Source organism: Brassica rapa, chromosome A02, assembly GCF_000309985.2.
Source record: "Brassica rapa cultivar Chiifu-401-42 chromosome A02, CAAS_Brap_v3.01, whole genome shotgun sequence".
NCBI lineage: Eukaryota > Viridiplantae > Streptophyta > Magnoliopsida > Brassicales > Brassicaceae > Brassica > Brassica rapa.
In genome coordinates, this window is record NC_024796.2 from 27050091 (window position 1) to 27069335 (window position 19245).

The 19245-nt window shown below is 26.1% G+C and overlaps 3 long non-coding RNA genes across 3 annotated transcripts; all 3 read right to left on the reverse strand.

Annotated features, from left to right (window-relative positions):
• Positions 1-216: 216 nt before the first annotated feature.
• LOC117131891 lies at positions 217-9682 on the reverse strand. The gene is made up of 2 exons (XR_004455323.1): positions 8768-9682; positions 217-4076 (listed from the first exon to the last, which is right to left on the reverse strand). It is a non-coding gene; the product is annotated as an uncharacterized LOC117131891 (long non-coding RNA).
• A 5-nt stretch (positions 9683-9687) lies between these two features.
• On the reverse strand, positions 9688-14463 carry LOC117131893. Its single transcript, XR_004455325.1, has 2 exons — positions 13639-14463; positions 9688-13549 (listed from the first exon to the last, which is right to left on the reverse strand). It is a non-coding gene; the product is annotated as an uncharacterized LOC117131893 (long non-coding RNA).
• Positions 14464-14468: 5 nt separating this feature from the next.
• LOC117131892 lies at positions 14469-19243 on the reverse strand. The gene is made up of 2 exons (XR_004455324.1): positions 18419-19243; positions 14469-18330 (listed from the first exon to the last, which is right to left on the reverse strand). It is a non-coding gene; the product is annotated as an uncharacterized LOC117131892 (long non-coding RNA).
• Positions 19244-19245: the final 2 nt, after the last annotated feature.

Sequence of the window (19245 nt, forward strand, 5' to 3'; positions counted from 1 at the left end):
GATGCCATTTATTTTATATACCTACATAGGTTACATATTTAATTTTATATTATTGAGTTTAATGATTTTCTAAGAATAATCAGTGATAAACAAAAGATTAATAAACTTTCCGTTTAAAAAAAATGCAGAATACTCCTTAAACATATGTTTTACGAGAAATGATTTTTTTTTACTTTAAATATGAAAAATAAAGTTATGTTTTAATTATTAATAACAGGAGAAAGGGCTATTGCTCGGACAGGAGAAAATAGGTGGTGTTTCACAACTTTAACACCTATACCATCATCAAAAAATCCCAACCCTCCAAGATGTACTCCCGATAGCTGTGAAGCCTTATGTCTCAAAAAGAAAAAAGCACTGATAAGTAAATGCCTTAGAATAAATTACGGATGCATGTGTCGGATTGACTGCGCTAACTGATTTTTTATATACATTAAAACTCGAATAATATTTATAATAATACTATGTATTTGTCATAAATAAATATAAATAACAAATATTGATACATGTATCTTCATCTCCTTTTCTTCTTGTTCAAGTATTTAAAATTATTATCTAACTCACATAACCATAATAAACCGTTTATACTGAATTGATCAATCGTTACTGACGTAACATAATAAATTGATGTTGACATTGACTTACTATGACAAAATAACCAATTTTATATCGACTATAAGAACTAACACACATAATTGTGTCAATAACTTACGCACAACAACATCATATTTTATGATAATTATAAAGTTATATCAAAAAAAAGTGCACCTAATGTTTTTCTTATATGAGAGAGTTCTGATTTTAATCAATTATGTTTGGTGACAAAATATAGTAGAGTTTTATCTTATATATAGATGTGAATTATTCTAATCCCTTCAGTTACAAAAAAAAAGAAAAGAATATTGTAATCCTTTTTGGATTATGATTTCTTAAACATAAAATTTACTATTTAAATAAGAAAGTTTATTATTATATGGAAATATTTGAAATACTTGTTTTACATTTTTTGTTTAGATTTGAAGAAAAAAGAAAACTACAATTAAACAGTCTTTAACAATTTTTTTTGTAGAAGATTTTATAAAAGGATAATTACTATCAAACAAATTTTTACAATTATATTTTCTTTATGATTTTAGAAAACGAAAATTATTATTAAGTAAATTACTATACATTTTTTAAGAATTGTAAAAAAGAAAAAATCAGAAAATGGAAATTATTGTCAACTAAAAACTATCAAATTATGTTTTGCTATTATCTTTGTTTAGGATTTTAAAAAGGAAAATTACTATTAAAGAATTTTTGTGTTATTATCTTATTATATTTATATGATTAATTATGATATATTAAGCAATTATGTTTGGTCACAAAATATAGGAGAGTTTAATCTTATATATAGATGTGAATAATTGTAATCCTTTCAGTTACAAAAAAATAATGTAATCCTTTTTGGATTATGTTTTCTTAAACATAAATTTAGTATTTAAATAATAGAGTCTATTATTATATGAAAATATTTGAAATACTTATTTTACATTTTTTTAGATTTGAAAAAAAGAGAAAACTACAATTAAACACTTTTTAACCAATTTCATTTTGTAGAAAATTTTATAAAGGGATAATTACTATCAAACAAATTTTCAAATTTATATTTTTTTATTTTAGAAAACGAAAATTAGTATTAAGTAAATTATTATACATATTTTTTTTAGGAATTGTAAAAAGGAAAAAAAATATAAAAATGAAATTATTGTCAACTAAAAAAACTATCAAATAATCTTTTGATGTTATCTTTATTTAGTATTTTAAAAAACGATTTTACAAAACGAAAAATTACTATTAAGTAAATTATTATACATATTTTTTGTTTAGGAATTGTAAAAAGGAAAAAAAAATTAGAAAAAGGAAATTATTGTCAAGTAAAAACCATCAAATAATCTTTTGCTATTATTATCTTTGTTTAGTATTTAAAAAGGAAAACTACGATTAAATAATTCTTTTGTGTTATTATCTTATTATATTTATATTATTAAATATGATAAATTTTAACACATATCATCATCTTAAATTTTTAATTGTCATGTGTCATCGTCATGTTAATTAACAACTTTGAAAAACTAAGCTTTGTATAATAAGATTAGATCTCTTTTTATATAGGGTTATACAAATCATAACCCTACGAATATTTGAAAAACTGCTTAAAGTATCTTAAAAGGAAAAATACCAAAACTCTATTCTTAATGCTTTAAGGAAATATTACTTTTGAATCTTATTTCTTTTGTATGTGATACCATAGCGTGTATCATAAACATGTAAGGATGGAAGATAAACTATGATCTAATATTTGATACACAAACTCAGACTCCTCCACATCCCACGTGACAATGATCCCACAAGAGAAAAATGGATGAACCTTGCACTTAGGAAAAGCGATCTGACAAAAATATTTGTTTTCCTGCTGTAGACTCCACTTCCAACAAATCCACTATTGCCCCAACAAGAAGTATCACACGGCTGAAGATCAAACTCCATACGAAGCAAAGCTCACTCTTTTTTCTCCTAGTATTAAAAAGACCAAGATAATCCTTTCCTGCCCAAGTGATAGACTCCATCCCGTACGTCAATGAATTTTTTTTCAAATCTATGCTTCGACTCACTTGAAGCGGTGAAACAACGATCAATCTACATGGAGAGAAAGTCAGATCGCATACCAACAAAAATCATAAATTATCAAAGAAAAATCTCCATTCGTTACTCCTTTCATTGTGGATCACATCTGTGTCTTGTTCCATGCTTTTCGAAACACCAAATTGCTCACGTCACCGTAATTCCATGAAAACCAGAAATACTTTTTTTTATATGCGGCATAGACACACATCACCGGTAACATATTATTTGCCCACCCCTGCGTGCTGATGTGGCTTAACGAGGAAAGAGCATACCCAACTTTATTATTATAGATTTTATGATATTTTGTTCTTTTGAAAACTGAATTCTCAATTTTTTTTATATTTGACTAAACTAAATAAAGTAATACTATATTTAAAAATTGTTTTACATAATATATATACTATATATTTTAGTTTTAGTTTTTATTTTCACCACAAAGAAACGACAAAATTGTAATTAATTAATTTAAATTGATTTTAAATACAGTGATGAAATGTGTAAATAAAAACGAAATACAAAACTGAAGTATTTAATTTATTATAAATACATTGACTAAATGTGTAAATAAAAATAAATATTTAATCTACTACATGTGTCTCCAAACAATTCTCATTTATTATGTTATCCATGTTTCCAAACAATACCAAAATTATATTAATTTTAATAATATAGATAGATACACGTTTTGGCATTATTTTATTTGGTGGTAAAAACGTGCCTACTTTTGTGAACAAAACAGTTCGAAAAACCAACTTATAGTGCAATGCTATTTATTACGAGGACCAAGTACATTATATATTTGGAAATAATGTGGGTGATGTGTATGATGAGCATCAGAGAAATTTATATTATGATATGGTTACAAATGTATTTTTATGAAACTGTAATTTCTGATAATAGCAGGGAAGAACTTAACATGCAAAACAGTTTTATAATACACTGCAAAAAAAACCATCTAAGAAACATGTAGGGCAGGGCATTATAGATTGTCATTGGCATCCTTCTCGACATCCATCGATCAATCCAATATATAAAATAGAAATCAATACAAAAACCAAAGGAGTTCCAAGAAGATTCTGAAGGAATTCTTTTATATTTTTTTAACCTAAGAGAAAACCTAAAATAAAATAATATAAATCATAAAAGAAAGAATACCCTAAACAACAACTAATAAAACACATAAATAGAATTTTGAGTTGGCCAAAGGCATCCTGTTAATTTGTGGTGACTTCTGGGTCTCAGTCGGTCTTGAAATAGACTCGGCCATCTACTTTCATCAGTGTCGATCGACACCAAAGGGTCATTATTGATCGACACTCCTTCATTTCTTCGACAGTTTCCTCTCGCGAGTTTGACATACCATTCTTCAGTGAAATGATCATAACTCTATATTTAACCTTCAGATGGACCTCAAACCGATGGAATAGGAAAGGTAACTCAAATATCTATCTTGTGTCAAAATATGAGCTCAATCCCAGCGTGGGAAGGTCTCCGTCCATCGCCAAATTTTGGACACGTCTTTACAGTTCTGCAACTCAAATAATTCTGAAATCAACAAAGTTCCTCAAACGTATGTGAACCTGAAATGACTCTAAAATAGACTCCAAACATATATAATAGACTATATATATTATATAAATTCTGAATCTGTGACTTAATCGAATTATTGTTTATGCATATCAAAAATACTTTAAATTAAATATAAAAAGGCTATTTTTATTTAATAAATTTAAAAACAAGTGGTTGTGATTTTTTGTTTTTGTCAAACTAGATCCGTTTATATTGGAATTTGAAAAGATGTATAGCTTAAATTAGACTTGTTTCAATTTGTGATTCATCTATAAATGTACTTCTATGTCGTTCTAATTTTTAAAACACCATTATTTCATTATCAAAAATGAAAGTTGCTTTCAAACCTTGGTTTATTGGTTTCGTTATGCTCGCAATTCTTCTGTTTGGTTTGTGTTTACATTTACAGCTTTATTAATGTATTTTATAATCATTCAAAAATAAATTTTATTTGATGCCATTTATTTTATATACCTACATAGGTTACATATTTAATTTTATATTATTGAGTTTAATGATTTTCTAAGAATAATCAGTGATAAACAAAAGATTAATAAACTTTCCGTTTAAAAAAAATGCAGAATACTCCTTAAACATATGTTTTACGAGAAATGATTTTTTTTTACTTTAAATATGAAAAATAAAGTTATGTTTTAATTATTAATAACAGGAGAAAGGGCTATTGCTCGGACAGGAGAAAATAGGTGGTGTTTCACAACTTTAACACCTATACCATCATCAAAAAATCCCAACCCTCCAAGATGTACTCCCGATAGCTGTGAAGCCTTATGTCTCAAAAAGAAAAAAGCACTGATAAGTAAATGCCTTAGAATAAATTACGGATGCATGTGTCGGATTGACTGCGCTAACTGATTTTTTATATACATTAAAACTCGAATAATATTTATAATAATACTATGTATTTGTCATAAATAAATATAAATAACAAATATTGATACATGTATCTTCATCTCCTTTTCTTCTTGTTCAAGTATTTAAAATTATTATCTAACTCACATAACCATAATAAACCGTTTATACTGAATTGATCAATCGTTACTGACGTAACATAATAAATTGATGTTGACATTGACTTACTATGACAAAATAACCAATTTTATATCGACTATAAGAACTAACACACATAATTGTGTCAATAACTTACGCACAACAACATCATATTTTATGATAATTATAAAGTTATATCAAAAAAAAGTGCACCTAATGTTTTTCTTATATGAGAGAGTTCTGATTTTAATCAATTATGTTTGGTGACAAAATATAGTAGAGTTTTATCTTATATATAGATGTGAATTATTCTAATCCCTTCAGTTACAAAAAAAAAGAAAAGAATATTGTAATCCTTTTTGGATTATGATTTCTTAAACATAAAATTTACTATTTAAATAAGAAAGTTTATTATTATATGGAAATATTTGAAATACTTGTTTTACATTTTTTGTTTAGATTTGAAGAAAAAAGAAAACTACAATTAAACAGTCTTTAACAATTTTTTTTGTAGAAGATTTTATAAAAGGATAATTACTATCAAACAAATTTTTACAATTATATTTTCTTTATGATTTTAGAAAACGAAAATTATTATTAAGTAAATTACTATACATTTTTTAAGAATTGTAAAAAAGAAAAAATCAGAAAATGGAAATTATTGTCAACTAAAAACTATCAAATTATGTTTTGCTATTATCTTTGTTTAGGATTTTAAAAAGGAAAATTACTATTAAAGAATTTTTGTGTTATTATCTTATTATATTTATATGATTAATTATGATATATTAAGCAATTATGTTTGGTCACAAAATATAGGAGAGTTTAATCTTATATATAGATGTGAATAATTGTAATCCTTTCAGTTACAAAAAAATAATGTAATCCTTTTTGGATTATGTTTTCTTAAACATAAATTTAGTATTTAAATAATAGAGTCTATTATTATATGAAAATATTTGAAATACTTATTTTACATTTTTTTAGATTTGAAAAAAAGAGAAAACTACAATTAAACACTTTTTAACCAATTTCATTTTGTAGAAAATTTTATAAAGGGATAATTACTATCAAACAAATTTTCAAATTTATATTTTTTTATTTTAGAAAACGAAAATTAGTATTAAGTAAATTATTATACATATTTTTTTTAGGAATTGTAAAAAGGAAAAAAAATATAAAAATGAAATTATTGTCAACTAAAAAAAACTATCAAATAATCTTTTGATGTTATCTTTATTTAGTATTTTAAAAAACGATTTTACAAAACGAAAAATTACTATTAAGTAAATTATTATACATATTTTTTGTTTAGGAATTGTAAAAAGGAAAAAAAAAATTAGAAAAAGGAAATTATTGTCAAGTAAAAACCATCAAATAATCTTTTGCTATTATTATCTTTGTTTAGTATTTAAAAAGGAAAACTACGATTAAATAATTCTTTTGTGTTATTATCTTATTATATTTATATTATTAAATATGATAAATTTTAACACATATCATCATCTTAAATTTTTAATTGTCATGTGTCATCGTCATGTTAATTAACAACTTTGAAAAACTAAGCTTTGTATAATAAGATTAGATCTCTTTTTATATAGGGTTATACAAATCATAACCCTACGAATATTTGAAAAACTGCTTAAAGTATCTTAAAAGGAAAAATACCAAAACTCTATTCTTAATGCTTTAAGGAAATATTACTTTTGAATCTTATTTCTTTTGTATGTGATACCATAGCGTGTATCATAAACATGTAAGGATGGAAGATAAACTATGATCTAATATTTGATACACAAACTCAGACTCCTCCACATCCCACGTGACAATGATCCCACAAGAGAAAAATGGATGAACCTTGCACTTAGGAAAAGCGATCTGACAAAAATATTTGTTTTCCTGCTGTAGACTCCACTTCCAACAAATCCACTATTGCCCCAACAAGAAGTATCACACGGCTGAAGATCAAACTCCATACGAAGCAAAGCTCACTCTTTTTTCTCCTAGTATTAAAAAGACCAAGATAATCCTTTCCTGCCCAAGTGATAGACTCCATCCCGTACGTCAATGAATTTTTTTTCAAATCTATGCTTCGACTCACTTGAAGCGGTGAAACAACGATCAATCTACATGGAGAGAAAGTCAGATCGCATACCAACAAAAATCATAAATTATCAAAGAAAAATCTCCATTCGTTACTCCTTTCATTGTGGATCACATCTGTGTCTTGTTCCATGCTTTTCGAAACACCAAATTGCTCACGTCACCGTAATTCCATGAAAACCAGAAATACTTTTTTTTATATGCGGCATAGACACACATCACCGGTAACATATTATTTGCCCACCCCTGCGTGCTGATGTGGCTTAACGAGGAAAGAGCATACCCAACTTTATTATTATAGATTTTATGATATTTTGTTCTTTTGAAAACTGAATTCTCAATTTTTTTTATATTTGACTAAACTAAATAAAGTAATACTATATTTAAAAATTGTTTTACATAATATATATACTATATATTTTAGTTTTAGTTTTTATTTTCACCACAAAGAAACGACAAAATTGTAATTAATTAATTTAAATTGATTTTAAATACAGTGATGAAATGTGTAAATAAAAACGAAATACAAAACTGAAGTATTTAATTTATTATAAATACATTGACTAAATGTGTAAATAAAAATAAATATTTAATCTACTACATGTGTCTCCAAACAATTCTCATTTATTATGTTATCCATGTTTCCAAACAATACCAAAATTATATTAATTTTAATAATATAGATAGATACACGTTTTGGCATTATTTTATTTGGTGGTAAAAACGTGCCTACTTTTGTGAACAAAACAGTTCGAAAAACCAACTTATAGTGCAATGCTATTTATTACGAGGACCAAGTACATTATATATTTGGAAATAATGTGGGTGATGTGTATGATGAGCATCAGAGAAATTTATATTATGATATGGTTACAAATGTATTTTTATGAAACTGTAATTTCTGATAATAGCAGGGAAGAACTTAACATGCAAAACAGTTTTATAATACACTGCAAAAAAAACCATCTAAGAAACATGTAGGGCAGGGCATTATAGATTGTCATTGGCATCCTTCTCGACATCCATCGATCAATCCAATATATAAAATAGAAATCAATACAAAAACCAAAGGAGTTCCAAGAAGATTCTGAAGGAATTCTTTTATATTTTTTTAACCTAAGAGAAAACCTAAAATAAAATAATATAAATCATAAAAGAAAGAATACCCTAAACAACAACTAATAAAACACATAAATAGAATTTTGAGTTGGCCAAAGGCATCCTGTTAATTTGTGGTGACTTCTGGGTCTCAGTCGGTCTTGAAATAGACTCGGCCATCTACTTTCATCAGTGTCGATCGACACCAAAGGGTCATTATTGATCGACACTCCTTCATTTCTTCGACAGTTTCCTCTCGCGAGTTTGACATACCATTCTTCAGTGAAATGATCATAACTCTATATTTAACCTTCAGATGGACCTTTCCTATTCCATCGGTTTGAGGTCCATCTGAAGGTTTTTTTTTTTTTTTTTTTTTGATGTCAAAAAAAAAAAAAACCTTCAGATGGACCTCAAACCGATGGAATAGGAAAGGTAACTCAAATATATATCTTGTGTCAAAATATGAGCTCAATCCCAGCGTGGGAAGGTCTCCGTCCATCGCCAAATTTTGGACACGTCTTTACAGTTCTGCAACTCAAATAATTCTGAAATCAACAAAGTTCCTCAAACGTATGTGAACCTGAAATGACTCTAAAATAGACTCCAAACATATATAATAGACTATATATATTATATAAATTCTGAATCTGTGACTTAATCGAATTATTGTTTATGCATATCAAAAATACTTTAAATTAAATATAAAAAGGCTATTTTTATTTAATAAATTTAAAAACAAGTGGTTGTGATTTTTTGTTTTTGTCAAACTAGATCCGTTTATATTGGAATTTGAAAAGATGTATAGCTTAAATTAGACTTGTTTCAATTTGTGATTCATCTATAAATGTACTTCTATGTCGTTCTAATTTTTAAAACACCATTATTTCATTATCAAAAATGAAAGTTGCTTTCAAACCTTGGTTTATTGGTTTCGTTATGCTCGCAATTCTTCTGTTTGGTTTGTGTTTACATTTACAGCTTTATTAATGTATTTTATAATCATTCAAAAATAAATTTTATTTGATGCCATTTATTTTATATACCTACATAGGTTACATATTTAATTTTATATTATTGAGTTTAATGATTTTCTAAGAATAATCAGTGATAAACAAAAGATTAATAAACTTTCCGTTTAAAAAAAATGCAGAATACTCCTTAAACATATGTTTTACGAGAAATGATTGTTTTTTTACTTTAAATATGAAAAATAAAGTTATGTTTTAATTATTAATAACAGGAGAAAGGGCTATTGCTCGGACAGGAGAAAATAGGTGGTGTTTCACAACTTTAACACCTATACCATCATCAAAAAATCCCAACCCTCCAAGATGTACTCCCGATAGCTGTGAAGCCTTATGTCTCAAAAAGAAAAAAGCACTGATAAGTAAATGCCTTAGAATAAATTACGGATGCATGTGTCGGATTGACTGCGCTAACTGATTTTTTATATACATTAAAACTCGAATAATATTTATAATAATACTATGTATTTGTCATAAATAAATATAAATAACAAATATTGATACATGTATCTTCATCTCCTTTTCTTCTTGTTCAAGTATTTAAAATTATTATCTAACTCACATAACCATAATAAACCGTTTATACTGAATTGATCAATCGTTACTGACGTAACATAATAAATTGATGTTGACATTGACTTACTATGACAAAATAACCAATTTTATATCGACTATAAGAACTAACACACATAATTGTGTCAATAACTTACGCACAACAACATCATATTTTATGATAATTATAAAGTTATATCAAAAAAAAGTGCACCTAATGTTTTTCTTATATGAGAGAGTTCTGATTTTAATCAATTATGTTTGGTGACAAAATATAGTAGAGTTTTATCTTATATATAGATGTGAATTATTCTAATCCCTTCAGTTACAAAAAAAAAGAAAAGAATATTGTAATCCTTTTTGGATTATGATTTCTTAAACATAAAATTTACTATTTAAATAAGAAAGTTTATTATTATATGGAAATATTTGAAATACTTGTTTTACATTTTTTGTTTAGATTTGAAGAAAAAAGAAAACTACAATTAAACAGTCTTTAACAATTTTTTTTGTAGAAGATTTTATAAAAGGATAATTACTATCAAACAAATTTTTACAATTATATTTTCTTTATGATTTTAGAAAACGAAAATTATTATTAAGTAAATTACTATACATTTTTTAAGAATTGTAAAAAAGAAAAAATCAGAAAATGGAAATTATTGTCAACTAAAAACTATCAAATTATGTTTTGCTATTATCTTTGTTTAGGATTTTAAAAAGGAAAATTACTATTAAAGAATTTTTGTGTTATTATCTTATTATATTTATATGATTAATTATGATATATTAAGCAATTATGTTTGGTCACAAAATATAGGAGAGTTTAATCTTATATATAGATGTGAATAATTGTAATCCTTTCAGTTACAAAAAAATAATGTAATCCTTTTTGGATTATGTTTTCTTAAACATAAATTTAGTATTTAAATAATAGAGTCTATTATTATATGAAAATATTTGAAATACTTATTTTACATTTTTTTAGATTTGAAAAAAAGAGAAAACTACAATTAAACACTTTTTAACCAATTTCATTTTGTAGAAAATTTTATAAAGGGATAATTACTATCAAACAAATTTTCAAATTTATATTTTTTTATTTTAGAAAACGAAAATTAGTATTAAGTAAATTATTATACATATTTTTTTTAGGAATTGTAAAAAGGAAAAAAAATATAAAAATGAAATTATTGTCAACTAAAAAAAACTATCAAATAATCTTTTGATGTTATCTTTATTTAGTATTTTAAAAAACGATTTTACAAAACGAAAAATTACTATTAAGTAAATTATTATACATATTTTTTGTTTAGGAATTGTAAAAAGGAAAAAAAAAATTAGAAAAAGGAAATTATTGTCAAGTAAAAACCATCAAATAATCTTTTGCTATTATTATCTTTGTTTAGTATTTAAAAAGGAAAACTACGATTAAATAATTCTTTTGTGTTATTATCTTATTATATTTATATTATTAAATATGATAAATTTTAACACATATCATCATCTTAAATTTTTAATTGTCATGTGTCATCGTCATGTTAATTAACAACTTTGAAAAACTAAGCTTTGTATAATAAGATTAGATCTCTTTTTATATAGGGTTATACAAATCATAACCCTACGAATATTTGAAAAACTGCTTAAAGTATCTTAAAAGGAAAAATACCAAAACTCTATTCTTAATGCTTTAAGGAAATATTACTTTTGAATCTTATTTCTTTTGTATGTGATACCATAGCGTGTATCATAAACATGTAAGGATGGAAGATAAACTATGATCTAATATTTGATACACAAACTCAGACTCCTCCACATCCCACGTGACAATGATCCCACAAGAGAAAAATGGATGAACCTTGCACTTAGGAAAAGCGATCTGACAAAAATATTTGTTTTCCTGCTGTAGACTCCACTTCCAACAAATCCACTATTGCCCCAACAAGAAGTATCACACGGCTGAAGATCAAACTCCATACGAAGCAAAGCTCACTCTTTTTTCTCCTAGTATTAAAAAGACCAAGATAATCCTTTCCTGCCCAAGTGATAGACTCCATCCCGTACGTCAATGAATTTTTTTTCAAATCTATGCTTCGACTCACTTGAAGCGGTGAAACAACGATCAATCTACATGGAGAGAAAGTCAGATCGCATACCAACAAAAATCATAAATTATCAAAGAAAAATCTCCATTCGTTACTCCTTTCATTGTGGATCACATCTGTGTCTTGTTCCATGCTTTTCGAAACACCAAATTGCTCACGTCACCGTAATTCCATGAAAACCAGAAATACTTTTTTTTATATGCGGCATAGACACACATCACCGGTAACATATTATTTGCCCACCCCTGCGTGCTGATGTGGCTTAACGAGGAAAGAGCATACCCAACTTTATTATTATAGATTTTATGATATTTTGTTCTTTTGAAAACTGAATTCTCAATTTTTTTTATATTTGACTAAACTAAATAAAGTAATACTATATTTAAAAATTGTTTTACATAATATATATACTATATATTTTAGTTTTAGTTTTTATTTTCACCACAAAGAAACGACAAAATTGTAATTAATTAATTTAAATTGATTTTAAATACAGTGATGAAATGTGTAAATAAAAACGAAATACAAAACTGAAGTATTTAATTTATTATAAATACATTGACTAAATGTGTAAATAAAAATAAATATTTAATCTACTACATGTGTCTCCAAACAATTCTCATTTATTATGTTATCCATGTTTCCAAACAATACCAAAATTATATTAATTTTAATAATATAGATAGATACACGTTTTGGCATTATTTTATTTGGTGGTAAAAACGTGCCTACTTTTGTGAACAAAACAGTTCGAAAAACCAACTTATAGTGCAATGCTATTTATTACGAGGACCAAGTACATTATATATTTGGAAATAATGTGGGTGATGTGTATGATGAGCATCAGAGAAATTTATATTATGATATGGTTACAAATGTATTTTTATGAAACTGTAATTTCTGATAATAGCAGGGAAGAACTTAACATGCAAAACAGTTTTATAATACACTGCAAAAAAAACCATCTAAGAAACATGTAGGGCAGGGCATTATAGATTGTCATTGGCATCCTTCTCGACATCCATCGATCAATCCAATATATAAAATAGAAATCAATACAAAAACCAAAGGAGTTCCAAGAAGATTCTGAAGGAATTCTTTTATATTTTTTTAACCTAAGAGAAAACCTAAAATAAAATAATATAAATCATAAAAGAAAGAATACCCTAAACAACAACTAATAAAACACATAAATAGAATTTTGAGTTGGCCAAAGGCATCCTGTTAATTTGTGGTGACTTCTGGGTCTCAGTCGGTCTTGAAATAGACTCGGCCATCTACTTTCATCAGTGTCGATCGACACCAAAGGGTCATTATTGATCGACACTCCTTCATTTCTTCGACAGTTTCCTCTCGCGAGTTTGACATACCATTCTTCAGTGAAATGATCATAACTCTATATTTAACCTTCAGATGGACCTTTCCTATTCCATCGGTTTGAGGTCCATCTGAAGGTTTTTTTTTTTTTTTTTTTTTGATGTCAAAAAAAAAAAAACCTTCAGATGGACCTCAAACCGATGGAATAGGAAAGGTAACTCAAATATATATCTTGTGTCAAAATATGAGCTCAATCCCAGCGTGGGAAGGTCTCCGTCCATCGCCAAATTTTGGACACGTCTTTACAGTTCTGCAACTCAAATAATTCTGAAATCAACAAAGTTCCTCAAACGTATGTGAACCTGAAATGACTCTAAAATAGACTCCAAACATATATAATAGACTATATATATTATATAAATTCTGAATCTGTGACTTAATCGAATTATTGTTTATGCATATCAAAAATACTTTAAATTAAATATAAAAAGGCTATTTTTATTTAATAAATTTAAAAACAAGTGGTTGTGATTTTTTGTTTTTGTCAAACTAGATCCGTTTATATTGGAATTTGAAAAGATGTATAGCTTAAATTAGACTTGTTTCAATTTGTGATTCATCTATAAATGTACTTCTATGTCGTTCTAATTTTTAAAACACCATTATTTCATTATCAAAAATGAAAGTTGCTTTCAAACCTTGGTTTATTGGTTTCGTTATGCTCGCAATTCTTCTGTTTGGTTTGTGTTTACATTTACAGCTTTATTAATGTATTTTATAATCATTCAAAAATAAATTTTATTTGATGCCATTTATTTTATATACCTACATAGGTTACATATTTAATTTTATATTATTGAGTTTAATGATTTTCTAAGAATAATCAGTGATAAACAAAAGATTAATAAACTTTCCGTTTAAAAAAAATGCAGAATACTCCTTAAACATATGTTTTACGAGAAATGATTGTTTTTTTACTTTAAATATGAAAAATAAAGTTATGTTTTAATTATTAATAACAGGAGAAAGGGCTATTGCTCGGACAGGAGAAAATAGGTGGTGTTTCACAACTTTAACACCTATACCATCATCAAAAAATCCCAACCCTCCAAGATGTACTCCCGATAGCTGTGAAGCCTTATGTCTCAAAAAGAAAAAAGCACTGATAAGTAAATGCCTTAGAATAAATTACGGATGCATGTGTCGGATTGACTGCGCTAACTGATTTTTTATATACATTAAAACTCGAATAATATTTATAATAATACTATGTATTTGTCATAAATAAATATAAATAACAAATATTGATACATGTATCTTCATCTCCTTTTCTTCTTGTTCAAGTATTTAAAATTATTATCTAACTCACATAACCATAATAAACCGTTTATACTGAATTGATCAATCGTTACTGACGTAACATAATAAATTGATGTTGACATTGACTTACTATGACAAAATAACCAATTTTATATCGACTATAAGAACTAACACACATAATTGTGTCAATAACTTACGCACAACAACATCATATTTTATGATAATTATAAAGTTATATCAAAAAAAAGTGCACCTAATGTTTTTCTTATATGAGAGAGTTCTGATTTTAATCAATTATGTTTGGTGACAAAATATAGTAGAGTTTTATCTTATATATAGATGTGAATTATTCTAATCCCTTCAGTTACAAAAAAAAAGAAAAGAATATTGTAATCCTTTTTGGATTATGATTTCTTAAACATAAAATTTACTATTTAAATAAGAAAGTTTATTATTATATGGAAATATTTGAAATACTTGTTTTACATTTTTTGTTTAGATTTGAAGAAAAAAGAAAACTACAATTAAACAGTCTTTAACAATTTTTTTTGTAGAAGATTTTATAAAAGGATAATTACTATCAAACAAATTTTTACAATTATATTTTCTTTATGATTTTAGAAAACGAAAATTATTATTAAGTAAATTACTATACATTTTTTAAGAATTGTAAAAAAGAAAAAATCAGAAAATGGAAATTATTGTCAACTAAAAACTATCAAATTATGTTTTGCTATTATCTTTGTTTAGGATTTTAAAAAGGAAAATTACTATTAAAGAATTTTTGTGTTATTATCTTATTATATTTATATGATTAATTATGATATATTAAGCAATTATGTTTGGTCACAAAATATAGGAGAGTTTAATCTTATATATAGATGTGAATAATTGTAATCCTTTCAGTTACAAAAAAATAATGTAATCCTTTTTGGATTATGTTTTCTTAAACATAAATTTAGTATTTAAATAATAGAGTCTATTATTATATGAAAATATTTGAAATACTTATTTTACATTTTTTTAGATTTGAAAAAAAGAGAAAACTACAATTAAACACTTTTTAACCAATTTCATTTTGTAGAAAATTTTATAAAGGGATAATTACTATCAAACAAATTTTCAAATTTATATTTTTTTATTTTAGAAAACGAAAATTAGTATTAAGTAAATTATTATACATATTTTTTTTAGGAATTGTAAAAAGGAAAAAAAATATAAAAATGAAATTATTGTCAACTAAAAAAAACTATCAAATAATCTTTTGATGTTATCTTTATTTAGTATTTTAAAAAACGATTTTACAAAACGAAAAATTACTATTAAGTAAATTATTATACATATTTTTTGTTTAGGAATTGTAAAAAGGAAAAAAAAAATTAGAAAAAGGAAATTATTGTCAAGTAAAAACCATCAAATAATCTTTTGCTATTATTATCTTTGTTTAGTATTTAAAAAGGAAAACTACGATTAAATAATTCTTTTGTGTTATTATCTTATTATATTTATATTATTAAATATGATAAATTTTAACACATATCATCATCTTAAATTTTTAATTGTCATGTGTCATCGTCATGTTAATTAACAACTTTGAAAAACTAAGCTTTGTATAATAAGATTAGATCTCTTTTTATATAGGGTTATACAAATCATAACCCTACGAATATTTGAAAAACTGCTTAAAGTATCTTAAAAGGAAAAATACCAAAACTCTATTCTTAATGCTTTAAGGAAATATTACTTTTGAATCTTATTTCTTTTGTATGTGATACCATAGCGTGTATCATAAACATGTAAGGATGGAAGATAAACTATGATCTAATATTTGATACACAAACTCAGACTCCTCCACATCCCACGTGACAATGATCCCACAAGAGAAAAATGGATGAACCTTGCACTTAGGAAAAGCGATCTGACAAAAATATTTGTTTTCCTGCTGTAGACTCCACTTCCAACAAATCCACTATTGCCCCAACAAGAAGTATCACACGGCTGAAGATCAAACTCCATACGAAGCAAAGCTCACTCTTTTTTCTCCTAGTATTAAAAAGACCAAGATAATCCTTTCCTGCCCAAGTGATAGACTCCATCCCGTACGTCAATGAATTTTTTTTCAAATCTATGCTTCGACTCACTTGAAGCGGTGAAACAACGATCAATCTACATGGAGAGAAAGTCAGATCGCATACCAACAAAAATCATAAATTATCAAAGAAAAATCTCCATTCGTTACTCCTTTCATTGTGGATCACATCTGTGTCTTGTTCCATGCTTTTCGAAACACCAAATTGCTCACGTCACCGTAATTCCATGAAAACCAGAAATACTTTTTTTTATATGCGGCATAGACACACATCACCGGTAACATATTATTTGCCCACCCCTGCGTGCTGATGTGGCTTAACGAGGAAAGAGCATACCCAACTTTATTATTATAGATTTTATGATATTTTGTTCTTTTGAAAACTGAATTCTCAATTTTTTTTATATTTGACTAAACTAAATAAAGTAATACTATATTTAAAAATTGTTTTACATAATATATATACTATATATTTTAGTTTTAGTTTTTATTTTCACCACAAAGAAACGACAAAATTGTAATTAATTAATTTAAATTGATTTTAAATACAGTGATGAAATGTGTAAATAAAAACGAAATACAAAACTGAAGTATTTAATTTATTATAAATACATTGACTAAATGTGTAAATAAAAATAAATATTTAATCTACTACATGTGTCTCCAAACAATTCTCATTTATTATGTTATCCATGTTTCCAAACAATACCAAAATTATATTAATTTTAATAATATAGATAGATACACGTTTTGGCATTATTTTATTTGGTGGTAAAAACGTGCCTACTTTTGTGAACAAAACAGTTCGAAAAACCAACTTATAGTGCAATGCTATTTATTACGAGGACCAAGTACATTATATATTTGGAAATAATGTGGGTGATGTGTATGATGAGCATCAGAGAAATTTATATTATGATATGGTTACAAATGTATTTTTATGAAACTGTAATTTCTGATAATAGCAGGGAAGAACTTAACATGCAAAACAGTTTTATAATACACTGCAAAAAAAACCATCTAAGAAACATGTAGGGCAGGGCATTATAGATTGTCATTGGCATCCTTCTCGACATCCATCGATCAATCCAATATATAAAATAGAAATCAATACAAAAACCAAAGGAGTTCCAAGAAGATTCTGAAGGAATTCTTTTATATTTTTTTAACCTAAGAGAAAACCTAAAATAAAATAATATAAATCATAAAAGAAAGAATACCCTAAACAACAACTAATAAAACACATAAATAGAATTTTGAGTTGGCCAAAGGCATCCTGTTAATTTGTGGTGACTTCTGGGTCTCAGTCGGTCTTGAAATAGACTCGGCCATCTACTTTCATCAGTGTCGATCGACACCAAAGGGTCATTATTGATCGACACTCCTTCATTTCTTCGACAGTTTCCTCTCGCGAGTTTGACATACCATTCTTCAGTGAAATGATCATAACTCTATATTTAACCTTCAGATGGACCTTTCCTATTCCATCGGTTTGAGGTCCATCTGAAGGTTTTTTTTTTTTTTTTTTTTGATGTCAAAAAAAAAAAAACCTTCAGATGGACCTCAAACCGATGGAATAGGAAAGGTAACTCAAATATATATCTTGTGTCAAAATATGAGCTCAATCCCAGCGTGGGAAGGTCTCCGTCCATCGCCAAATTTTGGACACGTCTTTACAGTTCTGCAACTCAAATAATTCTGAAATCAACAAAGTTCCTCAAACGTATGTGAACCTGAAATGACTCTAAAATAGACTCCAAACATATATAATAGACTATATATATTATATAAATTCTGAATCTGTGACTTAATCGAATTATTGTTTATGCATATCAAAAATACTTTAAATTAAATATAAAAAGGCTATTTTTATTTAATAAATTTAAAAACAAGTGGTTGTGATTTTTTGTTTTTGTCAAACTAGATCCGTTTATATTGGAATTTGAAAAGATGTATAGCTTAAATTAGACTTGTTTCAATTTGTGATTCATCTATAAATGTACTTCTATGTCGTTCTAATTTTTAAAACACCATTATTTCATTATCAAAAATGAAAGTTGCTTTCAAACCTTGGTTTATTGGTTTCGTTATGCTCGCAATTCTTCTGTTTGGTTTGTGTTTACATTTACAGCTTTATTAATGTATTTTATAATCATTCAAAAATAAATTTTATTTGATGCCATTTATTTTATATACCTACATAGGTTACATATTTAATTTTATATTATTGAGTTTAATGATTTTCTAAGAATAATCAGTGATAAACAAAAGATTAATAAACTTTCCGTTTAAAAAAAATGCAGAATACTCCTTAAACATATGTTTTACGAGAAATGATTGTTTTTTTACTTTAAATATGAAAAATAAAGTTATGTTTTAATTATTAATA